We start from the raw sequence: 16,349 nt of genomic DNA, 5'->3' as shown, positions 1-16,349 counted from the left end.
GGCCGAGTTGCCCATTACTTATTTTATCTCTTTCCCAGGTCCAAGTTGTTGCATCCACCTAAATTAATTACAACTCCTTGTCAGGCTGATGAGCTGTTACAACTATCACTTAGTAAGGAGATGTCAAGGACCATGGTGTGACTAGCCTGACTACACTCTCTGCTAAGCAGTAAAGTTAGACAGGTAGGTTTGGTGCAGGATGGACTTTTTTTTTCTTAAAAGAGTCTTTAAAAAAAAAAAAAAAAAGGCCTTTTGACCAGGCTGGAGTGCAGTGGTGCAATCACGTCGAACTTCTGGGCTCAAGCAATCCTCCCACCTCAGTCTCTTGAATAGCTGGTACTACAGGCACGCACCACCATACCTGGCTAATTTTTAAAAAATTTTTTGTAGAGACAGGGTCTCACTATGTTGCCCAGGGTAGTCTCGAGCTTGTGGTCTTCAGTGATCCTCCCACCTCAGCCTTCCAAACTGCTGGAAGTTTGCAAGTGCTACCATACCCAGCTGGGCTCAATTTCTAATAAGGAAGAAACCTTAATATTCCTTAAGTGAACTGAACACATAAAACCTAGAGATGATTAAGTCAGTAAGGACAGCATTACAGTAAAACAATTGAGATTTGAGACTGAGGGGTGGGGTGGGAAGGCACATTCCACACCAATTTATTATTTTTTGAGATGGGGTTTCGCTTTGTTGCCCCAGCTGGAATGCATTGGTTCAATCATACCTCACTGCAGCCTTGACCTCCCGGGTTCAAGCAATCTTCCCATATCAGCTCCCCAAGTAGCTGGGACTACAGGTGCGGACCACCATGCCAGTCTAATTTTTTTATTTTTATTTTTTTATAGACAGGGTGTTGCCATGTTGCCCAGGCTGGTTTCGAACTCTTGGCATCAAGCAATCCTCCTGCCCTGACCTCCCAAAGTGCTGGGATTACAAGCATGAACCACAAAACATAACACCCAGCCCTTACCTATTTTATTATGAGAAGACAGAACAAGAATCAAGTAATAATTGTAGGTACAATATTCCAAAATGAAGACAGGGGACTCACACAACCAGTTATAATGTAATCACTGAACATGTGAATGGAAGAGGAAGGTGAAGGGTGTGTGGGGAGAAGAAAAAGACCTGATTGCAAGATGCAACAGAAACAAGACATTTGCTCCAATAACGTATCACTTCTTATGGCAGGAACAATTATTTTATGATGACATTTTTAGCATACAGTGATGTGGTATGTGTTTAGCAGTGAACTAGTTTTGTAGCAAAGGTAAAGAATTTTAAGAGGGACCCTTGTGTAGGGTGAGGAATCCTAGAAACAACTGGCCCAAACAGCAAGTGGCTGGATATCAGGAAAGGACAAGAACCAAAGATTTACACCACAAAAGTCAACTCACTGTAAAATCCTTGAGGGAAATAAACAGTAGGTACATGGATTACCAATTTTTAGATTTTAAGACACTGGTGTTTGTTACTATTTATCTTGCCAAAAGCCAATAAACAGAAAGTTTCAGAAACAGCCAACCAAGTCACTTTTTATCTGAATAGTGTAGAGTAATTTTATTTCGGGGAGGGGTAGATAGACAGATTCATGGTCTCCTTGCTGTGATCTTTATACCGCATATATTTAATGTAATCATATTTCTGGTAGGAAAACTATTTTCCTGGTTTGTAAAACAGAATTTAAATATATCACTACGTCATGGTATTCCTTCCTCCTTTCTCCCTTAAACAAAAGAGAAGAGAAAGATCATATACAGTTACTCACTAAATCTCTAAGTTTATGGATGATGCTTTGAAAGCTCTTCTAAGTTGTGAAATGCCAATGTCTCACAGTCTCACTGGGAATATGACATATAAAAATGATGAAATAAGAAGAGAGAATGAATTCAAATTCCGCTCATAGACCAAGAAAAACATCCAGGAATGAGTTATAGGGAGCACGCTGAAGCAGCTTTGTACCATATGTGCCACTGCATACCGGCATGCCAAGGATGGGGTATGGTCTTGCCTGGCGCTGCGGAGCACTCAGATCAGTAAGCCCTAGTTGTAAGCATCCTCGGCTGTGTATCCCAGTGTGCCATACAAACATCGCTGCTTTTTAGGAATGCCACGACATGCAAAAAGTGAGGAAGCACAGTCCTGCAAACAGGGATACCATTTCATGCTATACCCAAACAGGGCTGGCTAAATAGTGGTATCCAGGTTTTTAGAAAATAATCTGCTCTTAGAAAATATTCTTCTCATGTTCTGATACCCATATGTAGCTAGCGGCTACCAGACTGGACAGCACAGGTCTAAAACATTACAGAGTGGATACTGACTTTTTTTTTGTTTTTTGTTTTTTTTTGAGATGGAGTCTCACTCTGCCGCCCAGGCTGGAGTGCAGTGGAGCGATCTCGGCTCCCTGCAACCTCCGCCTCCCGGGTTCACGCCATTCTCCTGCCTCAGCCTCCTGAGTAGCTGGGACTACAGGCACCTGCCACCACCACCGGCTAATTTTTTGTATTTTTAGTAGAGGCGGGGTTTCATCGTGTTAGCCAGGATGGTCTCAATCTCCTGACCTTGTGATCCGCCTACCTCGGCCTCCCAAAATGCTGGGATTACAGGCGTGAGCCACCATACCTGGCCGGATACTGACTTGTATTGCAAACCCAAGAATGCTGGAATTTGAGAATTCTGCACCTTTAAACAATGCACTGTGTATCATATTTTTTAAAAGCAAAAACTGACATCACTGTCAGAGCTATCATACCGAATTTGTGCATACTTTAGTACAGTACATCAGTTGAGTTATATTCTCACAAACCACCAACACCAAAATGCCAAAGAACAAACAACTTCTTTAAAAGGAAAAATCTGTCCTATGACCAATCACAATGTTATTTTACAATGAAAAATGCCTGTATTAATCTTACAAAAGAACATTCTAATACAGTTAATAAAGAAGGACCTTTCAGAACATTAGTCCACTGTCCTACTATGCATTAAGTCAACCCAGCAATTTTAGATACACATTGACTTCCAAATTGTGCGATATAAAAGGCATAAGAATATTTTTGTTAAAATAAAAAAAAGTAATGTAATGTTCTTAAATTTTATCTATATACTATTAATGCAAACCAAGGGATTGGTAATTTATTATACAGAATGAAATTCTTACTTTTTCCACCCCCTCTTTCTAAACTGTCAGCACCCAGGCAGGTTTCACTCTTAGAAGGTGAAATAATTGCTTTCTTTTGTGAGTGGAAGAGCAATTGGTAGTGGGAATGACAACAGTGTCATTGGTCGGTTTTTACTTCATAAGGCCGTTTCCTTATTGCCACCTATCTTCTGTTTCTTACGTATTATAAGAAACACAATAGAACACATACAGCCAAAGGTTCAAAAATGTAACTCTCAGTATAAAAATCAGCAAGGGGAAATTCATAAATAGTATATATAAATGGGTGTAACAAATAATTACTATCCATTAAAAGACTAAATTATTAGTAGCCTTGGCATTCTCTAAATACCTCAGCTCTTGTGTTGTGAGGCACTTTATGGAGTCACTCTTTGATTTCATAATTCCACTTGAGGACTATGTCTCAAATAAGTGATCTGAAAGAAATTAATCAAAGTGCAAAGAGGGTTATAACTATATTACCTATATAATTTTTAATACAGCTGAAGGTATTTGAAATACTCAATAGTTAAGAAATACATTGTACCAAAGCTGTCAAATGAAAACAGCAACAAAAACAAAAAAGACAAAGAAATACAAAAGTAACCTCTAGTCACAGGTTGGAAAACTACGGCCCACAACCTGTTTTTGTAAATAATTATTTAATGGAACTTAGCCATGCCCATGAGTTGAATAGACGGCACAGACTGAAAACATTTACTATCTGGCCCTTTGCAGAAAATGTTTGCCAAACTCTGCTTTATATTAACTGGATACTGGCATTAAAATAACACAAAGTCATATCAAACTAATGCCAAAGCACATACAGATGTTACAACCAAAATGTGCCAAACATTGTGCTAAGTGGGCATTTATTCTCTCTTAATCTTTATAACATCACTGTAATATGCATATCATTTTCAATGTATAGAAAAACAAATCAGAGTGATTAACCTGCCTAAGAAAAATCACACAGTGATCAAGTGTCAGACTCAGGATTCATATTTAGCACCATAGGGATAAGGTGGCAGCACAGAATTCCATAAATCTCTGGACGATGAATAAAGGGATAATGTGTAAGTATTCAGTTTATTGCCTCTTTTTCATTGTCAAAATGTCTATGTTTACTAAAATATTTAGAGCCAACCAACATCAACTTTATACTACTTATTAATGACCACATTACAGTTACTGCCTGTCCCTACAACTTTTAAATATTTATTCAGCATCCGCTACATTCAAGGCACTGGGTGATACACATTCTAAATTCTACCCCCTAATGTGGCTAAGAGAAAGCACTGTAATCCCTACAGATGAAGCATTAACCAATAAAGGATTCAGTAAATGCTTAAGAAAAATCAAAGGAGTATCCTAAGGCAAAATAAACAATTACAGCATGAATTACAAGACATAAGGACCAAGTTAATACATAAATGCCCGTTTTAAAAAAATAAAAATAAAGGAGGGGAGGAAACAACTGAGAGGAATTGCTTAAGTATTTTTTTTCAAAAGGTATTTTGATATCAATTTGTATCTTTTTTTTTTTTTTTTTTTTTTGAGACAAGAGTCTTGCTCTGTCACCCAGGCTGGAGTGCAGTGGCACGATCTCAGCTCACTGCAACCTCTGCCTCCCGGGTTGAAACAATTCTCCCTGCCTCAGCCTCTTGAGCAGTTGGGATTATAGGTATGCACCACTACACCCAGCTAATTTTTTTTTGTATTTTTAGTAGAGACAGGGTTTCACTATGTTGGCCGGCTTGCTCTTGAACTGCTGGCCAAGTGATCCTCCCACCTCAGCCTTCCAAAGTATTGGGATTACAGGCGTGAGCCACTGCGTCTGGCCTGTTTAAGTATTTTTAACCATCTGATTTATAGATTCCTGAAAGTGCCATTTGAAACAGCTGATGTAGGATCCATTCCTTAAGATGCTGACAAACCCTATTCTGTTATTTCCCTCAATATAATTAGGCTTTACAGTGAAATAGTAACAATTTAAAAGGTTAAAACTCATAAAACACTCTAAACATTGCTGTAGCAAATAAACAACACTGAAAATCCAGAAATATCTGTTTCATGCAACACAAAATAGCATAAATCTTAAGATAATCATGAGGTTTGTGAAAATTCTATTGAGTAACCACTATTTCTTAAAATTCTGTATTCCAAATACTGCCACAAAGGGCTGCATTTGTGTTAAAGAGCAAGTATCTACAAACAAATGGGGCTACCAATGTAGTATTCTAATACGAAATTAAATGTTCATACCTGGAAGAAAATGCTCTTGTCAAGCTGGCTATAATAACTCCTATCTTTCTACAAATAACATTTGACTTCCTGTAAACCTCTACTAGCTAATCAGTCTCCTCTACTTTTTGTTATATTTCAGTAAAAAAGACAAAGACTAACAAAGAACACTAAGACTACATAAACAAAGGTATTCAGAAAAAGTACCCAATAAAAATGTGTAATTTTTACTACTACTACTTTCAAGAGGTTAAAGTAAAAGATAAAAATCAAAATTAAAAATCTGATAACTGGTCTTGTTTCTGGCCACAAAGGAGTTAAGATAACCTGAATTTATTGTCCTGCTGTGAAAGATTAGAAAACTGAATAGAATATATGAAACAACTGTTTTTCAGACAACAGACAATGAATGTGGGTTGGAGACTCTTAGAAAGGAAAAGAAAGTGATCCCTGTAGTAGCTCTTGCTTACTGACTGGAAGGACCAAGACAGCATGGTGAGAGTTATGAAGAATCCAGAGGCCAGAGGTTAAAGCAGCTACAACGTAAAGGCAGAGTACTCCAAAAAAGGTATCTACAGGCGGCTCACTTAGAATCTTTGGCTGAATACTGATCTGGGCATCTATGAAGTGACATATGAGGGCTCTGAAAAATTAGGGTCCCCACCAGCCAGAGAAGAGAAATCCCCACCAGCAGGTAGAGTTCTCAGAAGAGTGTCACACCTTAGTAATCAGGCTAAATCAGCACTAAAGACTAAACTTGTCCTAACAAAGTTTAACAACAAACATTTGATCCTTGGAAAGGATCAAATCTATCCCAAGTGTCTCAACTATGTGCTAGAACAAAATCCAACACTCTACAATGTAAATTCACACTGTCTGGTTTCCAATCCGAAATTACCAGGAATATAAACAAGCAGGAAAATACAACCCATAATCAGAAGAAAAGCCAATGTAAACAGAGCCAGAAGTGACAAAAATGAAAGAATTAAGGTCCTAGCAGACACGGACCAAAAACAGCTTTTGTAAATATGCTCCGTATGATCAAGAATAAATTATGGCCCAGGCACAGTGGCTCACGCCTGCAATCCCAGCACTGAGGCAGGTGGATCACTTGAGGTCAGGAGTTTGAGACCAGTCTGGCCAACATGGTGAAACCCTGTCTCTACTAAAAAAACAAAAAAATTAGCCAGGTGCTGTAGCGTGCTCCTGCGGTCCCGGCTACTCAGGAGGCCGAGGTGGGAGGATTGCTTGAACGTGGGAGGATCGCTTGAACCCGGGAGGTGGAAGTTGCAGTGAGCCAAGATTGTGCCATTGCACTCCAGCCTGGGCGACAGAGCCAGACTGTGTCTCAAAAAAAAAAAAAAAGAAAAAAGAATAAATCATCAACATGATGAGAAATAAAAGACGAAAGACAAAAATGTGACTAAAAATAAAAAAACATACTATTTGAAGTGAAAGATACATTGGATAGGACTAACAGATTAAATACTGTAGTGGAAAATATCAAGAAGTTGAAGAACTACCCTATAATCAAAACAAAATAAAGCAAAGACAGGAAGAAAAAGTAACCAAGACCCGACCTGTGGGATAACATCAAGTGTTCTAATGTTAAGCATCACTGCAGTCCTGGGAAGGGGCAGGGCGGGACTATTTGAAAACATGATGCCTAAATGTAAATACTCAAGGTATGATGACACTGTATGCAGAGTACTCAACACAACGGGTTCAGTGTTAAATGTAGACTTACACGGGTATATGGTACCCACAACTCAAAATCCATTAGCAGCATTGCAGTAGTGATGTGATTTTGCAAAACTGTGAAGAATTCTTTGTAAAAAAAATCCCAACATTTCAAAGTATAACATTCCCTTGATTTACACAGTAAACTTTAGTACAAAAAGTCATGGCCTCTATCCCCCGAAAAAACCCTTGGTAAGTAAAACAGTTAGTTTGTAGGCTTAGAAAATAACCAAGCTTTTTTCCAGCATCACGAACATTTGGCAGTATATTCTAAGCTATGCAGACCAGCGAACAATTTTTCTTGTTCAAAACTGTCCTGCTAACTGCCAAATAGCTAGCATACTTGACCCATGCCTAATAAATACAGATGATGTCCCCAAAGTCTGGTGGAATTTTTTTAAAAAGAATTCAATAGGAAAAAGGGGTTTTGTACTATGCAGGTAGGTAGACAAAAGGTATGGTGAGAATGTAACAGTCATAAATTTTTATGCCCAATGCCCAACGCAGATTTTAACTTTACAGTTTCAGGGTTATTAGGAATAAGGAGTTGATAAAAATGTAGTAGAAGACAGGAACAGTGATGGGAGCTGGGAGGGAGAAGGGATATAGACACCTAAAAAATATAAATGACAAATACATAGAAAAATTATACCAAATTAAAAGTATATATTTCTTCTAAAAAGGTATGCAATTAAGAGTCACAGAGAAACTCCAAGAAATCAAATTATAAAGACCATACTGTCTGACCACAACAAAATAGCTAAAGATTAATAGCCAATGGTTAAATCAACCACTTAGGAACCTTAAAATCAGTACTGCAATAAAGGTACTTTAAAAAGTTTTATAGGAATCTAAATATGTAAATATTTAAGATGGCATTATGTTCATAAAAAAGATACAATTATCACTATAAACTAACCAATTCACAAAAAATAAAGTGTAAGAAACCCTGAAATCTCACCACTGGAACAGTCATTTAGCAGATTCATGCAAACTGCAAATTATGTATCAGATGTGTTTATATACAATATGATTTTTAAAGATCACTTGTAGTAATGAGATTATCATAACATAGGTTTTTAATTAAAATTAACTTCATTCCTTAATCTCACAAACAAACTACTTTGTAGAAAAAGGATAATCATCACTCTTAACCCCACTTCTGAGGAAACCACTATTATTTTAGTAAATATTCCTCTGCTGTCTGGCCATATGTGCTTGCACATACCCAGTACAAAAAAATAACAAATCTCTAAGAATATGGTCTACGATGTATCACCGAGTTTTTAAAATGTTACAAAGTACATTTGATCCTGTTTGTATAAAATAAATAAAACAATCAGGGAATTATGGAATAGTTACCAGAGCTCGGAAAGAGAAACCAGGTGACAGGTATTTGATAGCTATTTGCATAAAACCTTGGAAACTTTGATAATAGATGGATTTCCAAAAGGTGGAAAAATGATAGGCCACTACACACCATTCCAATGATTAACATTTTTTTAAAAAGAGGCAATACTTAGTGCAGGTATTGGGCAATTACTTTCACATATTCCTGGTGGGAATGCAACTTTTACATATTAATATTACCATAAAATCACTTGTCATTCTACAGTTCATACTAAGTTTTTAGAATTGAACTCTCTCAGTGAGTTCTATAAAGAAGTATAAATATATTGAGAACAAAAGGACTAAATACAGCAAAGGGTTAAACCCATAACTAACTCCTTGACATATATGGTTATGACTAAAATGTCTATCCTGGAATAATAGATGGATCATTTAGTAAACTGAGGCTCTGAAAAAGTTAAGAAACTATATATGTTAGCTTACTCAGAAATTTTAACATATGCCTGCATCTTGCATTTCCTAATATTAATCTTCTGGAACTCACTGGTTTTGTTCAGATGAGGGGGAGGAGTGCGTGAGAACACAGCTGGTACTACAGATCACCTTTACCTCTGTTCAATTCAAAGGTCTACTGTCGAAACATTCCGGCACAAAACAACACAGAAATCAGGTTCTCATCTTGATCTGGTTTGTTCCAATGGTTAGAATATACTATTTTGTTAGGTCACATGACCCATTTTTATGATCTTCTCAGCTGTATTTCTACACAGTAAATGAACTTTACAATTGGCCCCTCATAGCTAATTAGAGTATGATTAACCCAAATTTCTTTTCAAAGCCACCAATTTCTTCCCAATATAAGAAAACATTTTACTGGATAATACATTTATAAAATGATAGTTTCTTGCTGAAAGGTAGCTTAGCTAATCATTGTAAAATGATTTCCCTACAGACCACTACGACGCTCTTTTATCACTGCTGGCCTCTAGAGGGAGCTCGAAGTTCTTGCTATTTTTCCCAAAGGGCAGGACATTCCTCCCAGAAATGTGTGATATTCAGGATTTAAGAACGTTTTATTGTAACGCCCTGAAGAGCAGGTTCGGTTTGTCCTTTAGGAATCCCTTCCTCCTTAAAAGTGAATAAAGCTTGACCTACTCATCTGTTCCTGATTGGAACAGGTTCCAACCATTCCTTCCTCTCCTTTTAATACTCTTTAAAGGCTCTCCCCACTTGGGATTAATTAACTTATTTATTCCTGTAACCTGAGGCTGAAGGGCGGGAAGGGCAGTAGGCATGGAGGGGCAAATGCTCCCTCTCGCTGATGTGAGTGCAGCAGGCTGGTGAGCTTCTACTTTCCTTACGTCACGGCACACCCTCGATTTAATGCTTATGTAACACACTCTAAAGAGAAGATGGAGCTGCTCTTGTCTGCCCAGGCACTCTAGTCAGCTAAGACCCCACTCAGGCACCCGCTTCCAAGGGCTGAAGGATCTTGGCACACCTGTAACACATTCTCAGGGTCCACAAGGTAACTTCCAGAGATGTGTCCTGGAACCAGTTTCCCTTCTTTGTAACTTGTTCCTGGATAATCTGATAGCCCGTTTGGATAAAATGGAATGGAATCATATCCTACTGCAACCAAGAACAGAAAGATAAACAGCTGCTAATACATTTAGTCTATAGGTGTGGTTTTTTAAACAGACAATAAGCCTTGGTATATAACTGTTACATATGTTAGAAAGAAGAGCTCTAAATTGAGCATTCTAGACTTAAAGTTAGTTATCATCTTCATTAGATGTTCCTCAACTTTTAACTGGCTAATTAACTTCACAAAAGCAAACCACCTCATTCAGTGGCCTTATTAAGTATAATGTAAATAGCTTCTCAAGGAGATTATACAAACAAGTAGTACAGCATGAAACTCTTGCATCTATGTATGCCTGATTAAGGTATTTTTATAATTAGAATGGGTATCTGGCTATTAATATCTCCCTAAAATCTTTACAAATTAGGATTACTATGGCTATGCTATAAGAATCAGAAAGCACTTCACTATCCATCTGTCTTGGTAGAGTCACACCCAATACAGTTTGTTTCCTGCCAGAATTGTTCTAGTTCACCCACAAACTGAAAACAAAGAGGCAAAATATTTAGAGACAATGGCGGAGTCTTTAAGGTATGTTACAAAACATTTTACAGACTTTATTCCAATGACAAAAAGAAGTCCACTTGGGAATTTTAAGTAAAAGCAATCCACTCAGACATGCACCTTAGATTGCTCAAACTGAAGTGAAGGAGACTGAGAACTGGGAGGAACCTAAGCAAAGGGAAAACTGGAGACCAACCTGGAGTTACTCCACAGAAATCCTAGTTTAGCAATGATAGTGACCTGAGTCAGTAATAGTAAAATCTGGTTATCATTAGACAGCAACATTTAACATTTACGTAACAAGCCAACATGGTGGCTCACACCTATAATCCCAGCATTTTGGGAGGCCAAAGTGGGAGGATCACTTGAGCTCAGAAGTTCAAGACCAGCCTGGGCAACATGGCGAAAACCCGTCTCTACAAAAAATACAAAATATTAGCCAGGCATGGCAGCGCACACCTGTAGTCTCAGTTACTTGTGGGGCTGAGATGAGAGGATGGCTTGAGCCCAGTAGGCTGAGACTGCTGTGAGCCAAGATCGCGCCACCACACTCCAGCCTCGGTGACAGGGTGAGGCCCTATCTCAAAAAATAATAAAAAATAAATACAAATAAGTAAAGTTTACATACTCTATGTTAGGTATTTAATCATCACAACAAACCTATTAAGTTGGCTGTATCAATATACCCATTTAACAAATGAAGAAATTAAAGTACCAAGGCCAAAGAGGGGTCATAAGTGAACAAACTTTAAGATACACTTCCAAAGTACATAAAACAAGGCTTGATAATTGATGAAGTGTGGACAGCTACAGATGAAAGCCAAGAATAATGTCCAGGTACTTATGCAGCTGAATGCACCTAATATCATTAATAGGTAGATACTTATCTTACATGAAATATTATTTAACAGCATCTAAACAGGGAATACAACTGTATTAGTCTGTTTTCACGCCGCTGATAAAGACATACCCAAGATTGGGAAGAAAAAGAGGTTTAATTTAACTTACAGTTCCACATGGCTGGGAAGGCCTCAGAATCATGACGGGAGGTGAAAGTTACCTCTTACATGGCGGCGGCAAGAGAAAAATGAGGAAGAAGCAAAAGTGGAAACACCTGACAAACCCATCAAATCTCATGAGACTTACTATCACGAGAATAGCACAGCAAAGACCAGCCCCCATGATTCAATTACCTCCCCATGGGTCCCCCCACAACAACATGTGGGAATTCTGGGAGATACAATTCAAGTTGAGATTTGAATGGGGACACAGCAAAACCATTTATCATTCTGCCCCAACCCCTCCAAATCTCATGTCCTCACATTTTAAAACCAATCATGCCTTCCCAACAGTCCCCCAACGTCTTAACTCATTTCAGCGTTAACTCAAAAGTCCACAGTACAAAGTTGCATCTGAGACAAGGCACCCTAGATACAGTGGGGGTACAGATATTGAGTAAATATAGCCATTCCAAATAGGATAAATTGGCCAAAACAAAGAGGGTATAGGGTCCATGCAAGTCCGAAATCCAGCAGGTCAGTCAAATTTTAAAGCTCCGAAATGATCTCCTTTGGCTCCAGGTCTCACATCCAGGTCATGCTGATGCAAGACGTGGGTTCCCATGGTCTTGGGCAGCTCTGCTCCTGTGGCTTTGCAGGGTACAGCCTCCCTGCTGGCTGCTTTCACAGGCTGGCGTTGATTGTCTGCAGCTTTTCCCGGCGCATGGTGCAAGCTGTCGGTGGATCTACCATTCTGTAGTCTGGAGGATGGTAGCCCTCTTCTCACAGCTCGGCGAGGCAATGCCCCAGTAGGGACTCTGTGTGGGGGTTCCGACCCCACATTTCCCTTCCACACTGTCCTAGCAGAGGCTCTCCATGAGGGCCCTGCCCCTGCAGCAAACTTCTGTCTGGGCATCTAGGCATTCCCACACATCTGAAAACTAGGCAGAGGTTCCCAAACCTCAGTTCTTGACTTCTGTGCACCCACAGGCTCAACACCATGTGGAAGCTGTATTAGACACTATTTCTAGGTACAAGAGTAAGACAAACAAAAATCCCTGCTCTCATGGATCTTACATTCTTGTGATAAACACATACTATAAACAAATGAATAATATAAAATATATCAGGCAGTGCTCAGTGCTCTAAAAATATAAAGCCCTAAAACAATAAAAAGTCATGGAGTGGGGAATACTATTTCAGGTAGGGTGGTCAAAGAAAGCCTCTCTGAGGTGGTGACTTAGGCAGAAACCAAAATGAAGCCATCCAAACTTGTTGAAGGAAAGCATTCCAGAATGCCAGGCCTAATGAGAAAAGAGGCTGGCAAACTTGATGCAAACAAGAAAGCCAGTAAGATTAATGTAGACTCTGTAAGACAAATGGTGGCAATGGCCTTGTAGGCCACGGTAAAAGGGCAGTGGACTTGTCCTAACATGTGATAAGAAGTCACTGGAGAGGTTCTAAATCTGTTGTGTGAAAACAATGAAAACTGGAAGAAGGAAGAAATGGTTCCTATGTTACTGCAGTAGCCTAAGAGAGTAGAGGAGTCAGAACTCAGGTGGTAGCCACAGAGAAGTGGAAGGGAGTGGGGCTGAAGACTGAGCAGATCACAAACGGCCAATGACTTAATCATAATGAAGCCTCCACGGAGTTTGGAGGGCTTCCAGGAAGGTAAACTAGAACACATCCAGGAGCTGGGTAGGTGGCGCACTCCAACTCCACGGGGATGGAAGCTCCTGCATTCAGGACCCTTCCAGACCTTGTCCTACATATCTCTTCATGTAGCTGTTCATTTGTATCCTTTAAAATGCCCTTCATAATAAAGTGGTAAATGTTTGCCCTGAGTTCTGTGAGCCACTCTAGCAAATTAATCGAACCCAAGAAGGAGGTCTTGGTAACCTCTACGTATGGCCACTTGGTCAGAGGCACAGGTAAACAACCTGGGGCTTCCAACTGGCATTGGAAAAAGTGGGGGCAGTCTTGTGGGACTGAGCCCCCTCAACCTGGGGAATATGATGCTATTTCCAGGTAGACAGTGTTGGAACTGAATGGGGGGACACCCAGCTGGTGTCTGCTGCAAAACTGATTGCTTGCCTGATGTAGAGAGAAAAACTTACAGATGAATATATGTTATCAGAAGTGTGTTGTGCAAGAAACTGTGTGTGTGTTTTCTACATAGTCAGCTAGATTGATCTGACAGCAGATTAGGGAAAAGGAGATATAATTAGGGTATCATCAGCTCAGAGAAAACATTTAAAGTCACATGACACTTAAATGTGATTTCCTAGTGAATAAGTATAGATAAAGAAAGCCAGAGGTCTGGGCTAAGGATTAAGCCTGGAGACCAGGTAAAAAAGGAGACTGCACAGGAACTACTAGTGAGTAGGAAGAAGTTTTCTGGAAGCTAGGCAAAGACCGTGTTTTTAAAAGGAGGCAGTGATGAATTGCATCCAAAGGTACTTAAAGATCAAGAGAGGGCTGAGAATGAAACTTGGTTTTGGTGACTTGGAGACTTTTTAGTGATTTCAGCAAAAGTAGTTTCAATGGATTAATGTCTTTAAAAACTGCTGCTTCCTGTGGCTTTATTTATCGTTGTCAAAAGGAGAGGGGAAACTCTGGAGTTGAACTAAGTTGAAACCACCGTTCTGACGGTCTGAAGTTTGGCTTAAGAAGGGCATCCTCTTAATAGCTGTCAAAGATGAAGACTTTCCCCTACTTTTATATGTAAGTTTTGGGTTGTTCTGGGAAACAGGATACAGAGTTAAACAATGCTGAAGTTGACTTATCATGCTTCTGAGATGCTAACTACTCAGCTGGGTGTAGTTAAGTCTTTTTTTTTCCCCAAGTAGTCGAGTGATATACTTTGAGTTCCTGCACACCTATAAAAAGCCATCTTGTTGCACTGCCTATGTAAAGGATAACTTCATCAATTTAGGATTCTTAGTTTATCATAGTTTTTTCCTCAGAGTTCTCTGGAAGAGACTCTACCACAGCACTGTCCATCAAAACTTCCTATGATAGAAATGTTCTATTCTGCACTGTCTAGTACAGTAGCCACTAGTCACACACAGCTACTGAGCACCTGAAACGTGCACAATGCAACTGAGAAAATCAACGAAAACAAATGTTGTGTTCCTTATATTTTTGTTACAATTTTCAACTTCTTTTTCCCATTGTATTGAGGGAATATTTCTAAAACCCCGCTGCTACTTGACTCCAGAGAGTCACAAATTTCACTTAAGAACTCCTTCCTGCTCTCTGATTCTTTCAAATGCTCATCAGTCTCCCAGAGCAACTAATTAGTTGCTCTTTAAACTTCAACAGTTTCTCTTGTTTCCTGCACTAAGTCTATTTCATGGGAAGTTACTGCTCATACTGGTCAACTTCTTTTACAGTACCTACTGAATCTGTATGTGTCTATCATTCTCTGTATGTATCTTTAAAGAAAAGGGCCTGTGTTTATGTAATATTGGGTACTGTGTTGGGTTCAACCAGAAAACACATTAGAACCAAGTTCAAATCTTAGACCTAGGAGGGGAAATGTTGACATTGTTACTTCCTATATAAGTTCTCTATTGCTGCCTTAAAAATTGTCCCAAAGGTAGCAGCTTAAAACAACAAACACTTATTATCTCATAACAGGTCAGGAATCTGGGTGTGACTTAGCCAGGGGGCCTTGCGTTCAAGGTCTCTCACAAAGTTGCAGGTATCCAAAAGCCTGACTGGAGGAGGAGATCTACTTCCAAGCTCGTGCGCCTGGCTGCTGACAGGTGTCAGGTCGCCAGCTGTTGGCCAGAGACAACAGATCCTTGACATGTGAGCTCCACAGGGAACCACACAAACATGGTAGCTGGCTTCCCTCAGCAAGTGAAATAGGGCAGCCCAACATGGATGCCAAAACCTTTCTGTAACCTAACCTCTGAAGCAGCATCCCAGCATCTTGCCCCACTTGTGGAAGCAAGTCACGAGAGGTCCAGAAACACTCAAAGGGACAAGGTTACACAGAGACATAAATACCAGAAGCCAGGGATCACTGGGGCCACCTTAAGCGGCTGCCTGACAAAGAAGGCAGCTTGGGGGCAGAGTTTCAACTTTGTGCTTCTCTCTTAGGTCACATTTCTCTTGGTAAGAGCCATTTAGTTTTTAATCCCAGTTTCAAAGTACAGAATACATGAACCAATTGTCCAGTGGCTCCCCCTTCAATTCTAACTCTGGCTATTCAAAGTAGGTCCTGTCACTTACTCCTACTAGCGCTTCACAACCACAGAAATGAACACTAAGGCCTTCCCTCACGATGTTTCTTGTTTGTACTGTTTCCTGCTAAAATTTTTTTAGTTTAGTTATGGCACCCTTCCAGGGTTTCCAAGGATACTGAATTCTCCTTATTATGCTCGTTGGTCATTTCAGTGTGTCATCTGTCTGTTTTAACACATGGGCTTAGGTAACCATCCTCCTCCCAAAGTCAAGACAAGCTATTTGTTTAAGTAAGGCCCTCTACACATTCTTTAAAAGACTGTTTCGATAACTGTGACAGGAAGTGCTTGCTGGTGTTCCTAGCCATATAATTCAATTCTATTGTTGGATAAAACAAAGATATTTTAATCTACACCATCAATCCCCAGGATATTTTCTACCATGTTAATTTAAGTAACTGCTTTCTTTTAAAAAAAATAATAATAATGCCACCAAACTTGGTTCCGTTTAA

At 39.4% G+C, this 16,349-nt stretch overlaps 1 protein-coding gene across 4 annotated transcripts in view; it reads right to left on the bottom strand.

Annotated features, from left to right (window-relative positions):
- Positions 1 to 16,349, bottom strand: part of PPP2R2A (protein phosphatase 2 regulatory subunit Balpha) — an 80,377-nt gene that overhangs the window by 34,067 nt on the left and 29,961 nt on the right. The window contains exon 2 of one of the 4 annotated variants that reach the window (XM_019032674.3): positions 3,516 to 3,600. The exons of the other annotated variants lie outside the window; for them this stretch is intronic. The gene's annotated coding sequence lies outside the window, so the exon portion shown is untranslated. The remainder of the gene's footprint in view (positions 1 to 3,515; positions 3,601 to 16,349) is intronic. 4 annotated transcript variants of the gene reach the window in all.

The sequence above is a fragment of the Gorilla gorilla genome, chromosome 7 (genome assembly GCF_029281585.2).
Source record: "Gorilla gorilla gorilla isolate KB3781 chromosome 7, NHGRI_mGorGor1-v2.1_pri, whole genome shotgun sequence".
Taxonomy (NCBI): Eukaryota; Metazoa; Chordata; class Mammalia; order Primates; family Hominidae; genus Gorilla; species Gorilla gorilla.
Note: the sequence above shows the minus strand (reverse complement) of the source record. Positions and strands in the feature narration are given on the sequence as shown.